Here is a 9,311-nt window from a genome sequence, read left to right on the forward strand (position 1 = left end):
GCCTAGGAGAAAAGGTGGAGCCCTGGCTGACAACAGGGAAGAGTGAGGTCACCAAGCCAGAGTTCTGAGGAATTTCTGCACGACGCTGTGAGGACGAGAAGGGCCAGACTGCTTGCGGATGAGCACATGCGAGGGAAAAGGAGAGGGACCCCTGGGAGTGGCCTCCAGGGTGGGGGCTGCGGGGACCAAGGATGAGCCTGTTGAACTGGGTCCCCCCGCCCTAAATTTGTATGTTGAAGTCCTACACCCTCCGAATGTAACCTTATTGGGAAATAGGGTCTTTACAGAGGTAATCAAGTCCAAATAAAGTCATCAGGGTGACCCTGATCCAATAACACTAGTGCCCTTGTGAAAACGGGAAATTTGGACACAGAGGCCCCCACACAGGGAGAAGCCCACGTGAAGATGAAGATGGCCATTCGCAAGCCGAGGAGAGGGGCACGGAGCAGATCCTGTCCTCACAGCCCTCAGAAGGAAGCAGCTCTGATGACACCTTGATTTTGGGCTTCTAGCCTCCAGAAATGAGACTCAGTTTCTACTGATAAAGCCACCCAGTTCATGATACTCTCTTAAAGCAGCCCTTGGAAACTCATCCAGTGGGGGGCCCTGGACCGGCACTCAAGGTGCCAGCCACGTGAATGATTGAGGGTGGTGGAACCACTGGGGCAGGCGCCTGGGCCCGGCTGACTCCAGCTGTCCTGTACTGCTCAGCAAAGATGGAGCCTGGCCGTTTCCCAGTGCTTCCGAGGGGCCCCACCTCTTCTTCTCAGCTGATCAGATTCCCACTCTAGCAAGACAGAATGATTCCTGATCTGACAAACGACACATCCCAGACAGACACGAACTTGAGCTTAAGACCTTGAAGAGCAATGCAACACTTTACTGAAGGTTTTCGTGAGGGAGAAGCAAAATGTGTGTTATGTTGCCCAGTTTCCTGTGATTCATGCTGTCTGACCCCCTCCACTTGCTCTCTCCCCTTCAAAGGCCAGCACGCACGACATAAGAGCTGTGCAATCTCTTCTCTCTCTTCTCCCACTTTTTTTTTTTTCCAAAAAAATCCCAGCTGCACTGGTTCTTCCCGCTTCCTCCTCTCTGCTCTGTTCAAGCTCCTTCAACTTCCTTCCCCATTTTGGCTATTTCCCCTCTTTTTGGTGGCTAATGCTCTTTCTTATGTTGGTCGGTTTAGCTTCTCTAAGCTTCTTCCTACTCTTTTCTTCAGCCTTTGACCCAAACTGAACAGCAAAGGTAGGGCCAGAGAAGATTTCTTCCTCGTCTTCCAGGAGGAGTTTGCAAAGATATCATTTAATTGCAAAAATATCATTTAATATATATATTATCAATAGCATTGACAATAGAATAATTGCTAAAGTTACTTCATACCAAATTGTTTGTGCTACTGCTCAGAGTGCACCAATTAAGGAAAATTTTGAATCTGAAGCTCATCCTGATCAGGGAATAGAATAAACAGCTAAGCTTGATACAGCTAATATTAATAAGACACCTAAATTTGTGTGGATTAGTGGATATGGTAAAGGTAATGAAATTCATATTCTTAAGGCTAGCGGAAGGGCTAAGATTGGTGCAATAATAAATATCGACTTGGATAACATTAAGGCTCTTAAACGCTCTTTGATAAATAATTTTGTATACATATATATATATATATATACACACACACATATATAATTTTAGTTCGAGTCACGAGGAAAGATACAAGATTTGCCTTTCTCTTTGTCTAGGCCTAAATGTCTGTGCAGAGATGCCCATAATCTCAGCCAGAACTCTGAACTCCCCAAACCACACACACGCATACACCTCTTTAAACAGCTACCACATCCATTGTCATCTCCTCTCAATGACACTGTTTGCTTTAAAAAATTTTCATTTTTTGATTTCACATGTAATGTTTACTCTAGAAAAAACATAAAGAGAAGCTAAACGAAAAGAAAATTAATTCTACCACTCAGAGATCACTGTGAACATTTTTGTATATATCCTTTCAGATTTGTTTCATTGAAATACACACACGAATATCTATCTTCTACATCTATTTATCTATCTATAAATAAATATGTATAAAAGTGGGATTGAACATATTCTATTTGCGTATTTACAAAAATGACATTGAATACATACTATTTTGTAAACCCTCTCATCTTTCCATATCAACACACTTATTTGCACCATCATTTTCAGGGGCCACTTTGGTCATTGTGGAAAGGTCACAGGCAAGTCATTTTCCTGATGATGAGGCGGAAGGAGGATAGGAGAAAGAATGGAGTCAGTAACATTGCCACGCATGCGCATGAAATAATTGTTGATGGATCGAGTAAAACATCAGAGAAAGATTTCTGAAAGAGAACAGCTGACTTATTTGGGACTAATTACAATGACTTTAATAGAGGGATTTTAGGATCATAGGAGGGTTGTCCTTAACTAAATCGAAACATAATATTCTCCAGCAACTCTGCTAACTCAGGCTTGTAGACTCATTTTAATTTTGAGTTTGAAAGTCCTACATCCAACAGCTGCCAAAACTCACTAACGAGGGCCTCCATGAGTCCAAAGGGCCTCGTGAGGGGTGTTGGAGTGAAACCTTCAGGCTCTGGATGCAGGATGTTCAGTAAATCTGGACAAGCTTGAAGAACCACCCACACTTTAGGGAACTTTTTAGACCAAACTTTCTGGGATTTATGCATCACCGCATAAAAATTTCCCATGACTTAGATGACCAAGAGGGAAAACAATACTGTTTTTCATAAACAGTTGAATCTCTTGGCTCAGGGAGCAGTGCCTGAGAGACACCACAAATGCAGCAGAATCACATAGATGTTCATGTCCCTGTCAAGGCCAGAAGCAGAACCGCCAAAGCTGCCGCGTGGCGCAGGTTCTGTGTGATGGCTGTGAGAAAGGTTAAGAGCAGGCTGGTACAGGCACTGTGTCTCTTAATAGATGCTCTCGTGGCTGAAAATTTTTGCTGAGATGTCTGGCATTCTTTATGCACATTCCAGACAGTCCAGGGGCTTCTGGCCAGCCTATGTGAATTTAAGGGGAAAGAAATAATTATCTTCTGGAATGGCCCCATCACGGAGATTGGACCCTGTTGTCTTGTTCTCTCTGATGATCGGATAAGGGAGACACTCCAGCCTGGCAGCTCCCTCCTCCCCAGTGTCTCAGAGTGACTCAGGGGAAGCACACTGGAGTCATCTCCTTTGGGTGGCTGATTTCTTGGGGAGCAGATAGATCCCCTGCCCTGCTCCACTCAGTGGCTCCTTTCCTACCCTTCCTGTCATTTAGGAAACTCAGGGCTGCTCCAACTGCACAATTAGGGTGGCCTGTGCAGTCCTACCCCCCTGAGTTTGTACAGGAAAAACTTTGTAACGTTGGTCATATGGTGTTGAGAAATTTGTCCCCCAGTGCCCATCCCACCTCACACGTTAGAGTAGACCTGATTTGCGGATACTGGATCCATCCTTGCCTTCCCAGCCCCTTTGAGCTCTAGGCATTGATACTTCCACTTAGACTTCCAGCTCCCTGACCCCCGCAGGTATTAATATTTTTGATCAAGTCTGCCTCTGTAATAACAGGTTTAGTCCTACCTTTGGGTGGCATAAGACATCCATCTGGATCCAGGACATGATTGAGGTGAGGCCTGGGCACTGGCGCCCCAGCCTGGCCCACGCTTTTCCCAACACCCAGCAGGCTTGTCAGGGACACACCTTGCTTCTGCTTCGCTTACAGGTTAATCACCCAGAAACTGGATGTCTGATTCATACTAACAGGCTCAATAGCTTGCTGATTCTACCTCCGTGAACAGGGTGAAATGTAGAAGAGAGTCATTGATCTTTAGGTCAAAAAGTCCTGAATTTTTATTATTTTTTTTGTGAGGAAGATTGGCCCTGAGCTAACATCTGTGCCAGTCTTCCTCTATTTTGTATATGGGTCACTGCCACAGCATGGCTTGATGAGTGGTGTAGGTCTGCGCCCAAGATCCAAATCCGTGAACCTCAGGCTGCTGAAGCAGAGCGCATGGAACTTAACCACTATGCCACCAGGCCAGCTACCTGAATTTTCAGTTTTTTAAAACTGTGGTAAGATACACATAATATAAAATTTACCATCTTAACTATTTTTAAGTGTCAGTTCAGTGGCATTAAGTACATTCGTATTGCTGTGCAACCATCACTACCATTCATCCACAGAACTCTTTTCATTTTCCTAAACTGAAACTCTGTCCCCAGTAGACAATAACTCCCCACTCCCCCCTCCCCCAAGCCCCGGCAACCACAATTCTGACTTCTGTCTCTACAGATTTGACTATTCTAGAGACCTCATATAAGTGGAATCATGCAGTATCCGTCTTTTGTGACTGGTTTATTTCACTTAGCACAATGTCCTCAGGGCTTATCCCTGTGCAGCATGTGTCAGAATCTCCTTCTTTTTTAGGATGAATAATATTCCATTGTATGTATATACCATGTTCTGCTTATCCATTCATCCGTGGATGGACACTGGGCTTGCTTCCATCTTTTGGTTCTTGCAAACGATACTGCTACGAACACTGGTGTACAAATACGGTCCTGATTTTTTTAATTAAATATTTTTACTTTGAGATAATTGTAGATTCACATACAGTTGTAAGAAATAATACAGTTTTGTGTGTGTGTTTAGTTCTATGCAATTTTATCACTGGTTTAGATTCACATATCCACTACCAAAATCAAGATACAGAGCATTTCCAACACCTCAAGGATCCTTTGTGTTAACAAGGCCCTGATGTTCAGCCCTAGACTTTACGTTGCATTTCTAAAGCGTGAGAAGCAAGCACATCACTCAGCCCTCATCTGAAGATGTCCTGCTCCGGGTTTCCCAGCTGCCAGCACAGAAGGAGCAGCTGAGAGACCTGGGTCTACGTGACGGTTCCTCACCTGAAGTTTAAGCCACAGCCTCCAGGGTGGTGAATGGGACAAGGGATGCGGGTGGTGACTCCTGGTGTCAGCACCTTTAGCCAGTGCTCCCGTTGGTGGTCGCCAACCACCATGCTTATTCCATCAACCACCATGCTTCGTCCATCAACCACCATGCTTATGCTATCGATCACCATGCTGCTAGTCACATCCCAACAAGCATCATTGGAATTAAATCCTAAGAAATGGCCTTTCAAATAAAACGCTTCCACTAGAACAATGCTCTTCAATAGGAATGAAATGTGACCTGCATATGTAATTTAAAAAGAAACGTGAAATTAATTTTAATTAATACATTGTATTTAATTCAATATATGCAAAATATCATCATTTCAACATGGACTCAATGTAAACATTTTCAATGAGGTATTTTACATTCTTTTTTTTCATACTAAGTGTTTCATATCTGATGCATATTTTCACTTCAGCGCATCTCAATTTGGACTAGCCACATTTCAAGGGCTCAATAGCCAAGTGCACTGGTCAGCCCAGCTCCAGAAGCAAACTCTGTCCTGCTGAACTCTGTGACCATGCAGGAAGCTTGCAGAGTCCATTGATCTGAGCATCTACCGTGATTGGTGCTCAGGTAGGCCATGCCTTGGGCCAGCTGGTGATTGGAATATATCAGCCTTGCTCTTAAGGTTTTGTTACTTTGAGAGCCTGTTGTTTATTGGCAGCCCTCATTGGTCCACCTTTTTCGTGGTCCCAATATCAGAACTTGTCTAGAGGACCAGAAAAGAAGGACTTGGTCCTGAGATGCACATTGACACCTTTGGACAAGATGGAGGCAAAGTCAGCTGGCAGTAGCTTTTCAAAGAATTGAAATGCAATTCCATACTGCTGGAAAGGAGAACTCTGGAACTTGGTACAATTCCAGATGGAACTCTGGAAGTTGGTGTAGTTCCTGGGACCCAAGGGGCTTGGGGATTCCGCATCAGTCATCTGGGCTGACCTCACATGGGCTCCGGTGGGAGGGGCAGTCCTCTATCTCTTCAGGCATCTCTGTGCCCGCATTCTTCCCAGGACTCAGCACCGCCACCACATCCAGCCTCAGGAGATAGCTGGAATACCAGCGCCCACGGGCGTCCTTTGTCAGCTGAAAGCTCCCTGGGAATGGGTGGCTGCATGAAAAGTCCTCTGTGTGTTGTAGGCTGGGACAATGTACCACAGCCTACACTTTCATTATGGGGATATTTCTCTATATGCTTAATGCTCCCAAGAGAAGTGCAGATTTTCTGCAAAATGTGTGGCCTGGTGGGCTTGCACATTGATTGCCTTCCTTGGAGAGGTTACTATTCAGAGTCTGACCTCCCTCCCTATGCAGGTGCATAACACATAGTGCATTTTGAGCTCTTGGAGGTATGTACAGACGGAGTCTGTATATTTTGCATATACTGGATGAAATATATTATTAAGATTAATTTCATCTGTTTCTTTTTGCCTTGTTAAATACGGCTACTTGAAAGTTTAAAGCCACATCTGTGGCTTGCATTATATTTCTATTGGGCAGTGCTTCTCCAGTGGGTACTGGACGTTATGAACCACTGGGTTGGGGGTCATGACACCCACATTCCAAGGTGATCTCTGGCACTAATGAACTGGAAAACTTTGAGCAAATCCCTTCTCTGGGCCTCAGTTTCCTCGTCTGTAAAATAAGAGAATTGAACTGGATAATATCCAAGCCACCAACAACTTTCAACTTCTCTGCTACCGAAACAGCACGGGTAAACGAGAAAGAAATGATGGTTTGGCCCAACCAGTCTTCATTCCTGCAGAAAGACAGGGCTCATGCTCAATCATCCCAATAAAACGTTGATCCGCAGAGTATTGGTAAACGGACCTAGCATTGTGAGCGCTCTTATTTATTCATTAGCCACTTCCCAACTGAATTCCCTAAGGACTCTTCTCTCTCTGGAAAACGGAGCTCCTGATCTCATCACATTCCTACCTAGAAGGTACGTCGGGCTACAGGCCTGAGAAATCCTACTCCGGCCACCCCGCAAATGCAGGGCCCTGCTTCTCAGAAATCAATTTCAGGGCAAGGGAGCAAAGGCTTTAACTGTCTCTTCCAGGAACACTTGTATAGAAATCTTTTAAGAGCTGAGGGGAGTGACTGCATCTGGGCTCTTGCGTTCTTTATTCATGCAAACTTTGAAATAAATATTTAAGATGAGCGAATAGAAGAGCCAAAATTACTCACCGCATTTTCCTTTGTATCAGAGAAGACTGCAACTGGTAGCTCTCTTTTGCCTTCCTCTGTGCTGATCCCTTTCCCACCAGCTGGTCACCATTCCTTTCCTTCTTGTCACTTCCCTGTTTTACGAACCTTGGCCAGTTTTCTCTTTCCTTGGGAACAAAGTCTAGTTGGCATTCCAGTGTTCCCTCTCTCTGTCCCCCTTCTCCTGCCAGCTTCCCCAACCCCCACCGGCTGGCGCCCACTATCCCAGGTGACTTGCCTTCGCCAGTCAGCCCAGCTCTGAGCCCTGGCTCCTGGGTCCCCTCTGCTTGGAGGGCAGCTCCTGCAGTCCCCGCTGTCTTTGTCTTCTCAGCTTCTATCATGCCAGATTCCTCCACAGTAGCTCACAGAGCAATAGCTACTCTTTACTGTGGGCTTATGCTCTGATTCCTGCTGTCCTCACTTTATCTTACATCATCCTTCCAACAACCATACCTGGTGGGGACTGTCACCCAGGGAATGGCAGATCACGGGTGTCGGAACCCATCCAGTCCACTCTGGAGCCCACAGGTGTGAGTCCTATGCTGACTTCCTTGCTCGTCAGGACTGACTTCTCTTTCTTCTTCATTCCTGAAGCAGGCTTGACTTCTCTCTGTCACAGCACGTGCATGAGTTTGCTTGGTGGCTGTCACAAAGTACCACAGACTGTTGTCGGGGGAGGGGGTCTTAAACAAAAGAAATTTGTTGTCTCACAGTTCTGGAGGCTAGAAATCTGAGATCAAGGTGTCGGCAAGGCCTCTCCTTGGCTGCTGGATGGCCGTCTTCTTCCTGGGTCCTCCTGTGGTCTTCCCTCTGTGTGTGTGTGTCTTAATCTCCTCTTTTCATAAGGACACTAGTCCTAAAAGATGAGGGCCCACCCATATGACCTCATTTTGGCTTAATCCACTCTTTAAAGGCCTTGTCTTCAAATATAGTCACATACTGAGGTGCTGGGGTTTAGGAGTTCAACATGTGAATTTTGGGGACAGGACTCAGCCCACAGCAGCACCGATCACTGTCAACTTGAGACTGTCCTGACTTAGGTGAGCGCCTGTTTCCCCTCGAGGCTAACAGAGGCTGTGTCTGATTCAGCCCTGTGTCCTTCTCGTGCCAAAGCCAGCTCAGCACTCTTAAGGAGGCACTCCCACTTGTGAGCAAGTCTGGATCTTAAGGGCCAAGATAGCCAGGTGGTCATCTGTTGTGGCGGGTGGATGAGTGGTGTCTTTTTGCTTACCTGAATGTTTCATTTGCGTAATGAAACAGAGAATACAGTCACCTGCTCTGCCTCCAGCTAGAAAGGGATCTCAGGAGGCCTGGGGACCCTGTGGGCTTTGAGTGAGGTCCTGGGGTTAGGGAAAGGGTGGGCTGGGGGCTGAGCTCCAGGCGGAGGAGACAGAGTGGTGCGCCCACCTCTCAGAAGTGAAGGGGGCTTGGTGGGTTTGCAGGCTGCTATGATGCCTGGGATGTTCTTGTGTGTCAGTACAGGGCAGTGAGGGGGCCAGAGAGTGACCAGAGAAGCCACCAACTACAGCTGGGGCTAGGTTTGGGATGCTATGGATGTTGGCCAGAGGAGCTGGGTTTTCTTGGCTCCTTCTTGCACGTGAGGTCCAATTACAGGGTTCAGATGAGGAGCTGGGAAGCCAACTGGCAGTGGGAGGTGCTGAGAAAGGGCCGATGAGCTCGGGTCTGCCCAGCCCCTTCCTCAGGTGCCTGGAGTTTCTGGGAACGGGAATCTTCAGGCTTATTGTTGCTTCTTTAAAATAAGAATAATTTAGCAAATCCTGCTGAACTGTCCCCAGGCTTCCCTGTCTTGGTAAACGTCACCATACAGATGCCCCAGCCAGAGACATGACCACCACCCAGATTCCTGACCCTCATTCTCTTGAATGAATCCGTCTCCAGGTCCCAGAGATTCTACCTCTGGAAGGCCTCAGGAGTCCAGATCCTTTGCCTTACCACGTGCAGGCCACCGTCCTCTGGCTGGGACCGCTGCTGGGATGTGGGCTTCCTCCAAGGCCTAGACCCCTCCCCCGCCACTCATTTTGTACTCAGCGATCAAAGACATCTTTCCAAAACGTGAATCATTCCCCTGCTGGGAAATTTCCAGTGGCTCTTGGTAGTCCAGGTTA

General features: G+C 46.5%; 1 long non-coding RNA gene across 1 annotated transcript in view; it reads right to left on the reverse strand.

Moving 5' to 3' along the window:
• Nucleotides 1-8,008, reverse strand: part of LOC139040006 (uncharacterized) — a 55,654-nt gene extending 47,646 nt beyond the window's left edge. The window contains exon 1 of the long non-coding RNA XR_011493548.1: nt 7,168-8,008. This is a non-coding gene — a long non-coding RNA (uncharacterized lncRNA). The remainder of the gene's footprint in view (nt 1-7,167) is intronic.
• Between the last annotated feature and the right edge of the window lie 1,303 nt (nt 8,009-9,311).

This window comes from Equus asinus, chromosome 13 (genome assembly GCF_041296235.1).
Source record: "Equus asinus isolate D_3611 breed Donkey chromosome 13, EquAss-T2T_v2, whole genome shotgun sequence".
In the NCBI taxonomy this organism is placed as follows: Eukaryota; Metazoa; Chordata; class Mammalia; order Perissodactyla; family Equidae; genus Equus; species Equus asinus.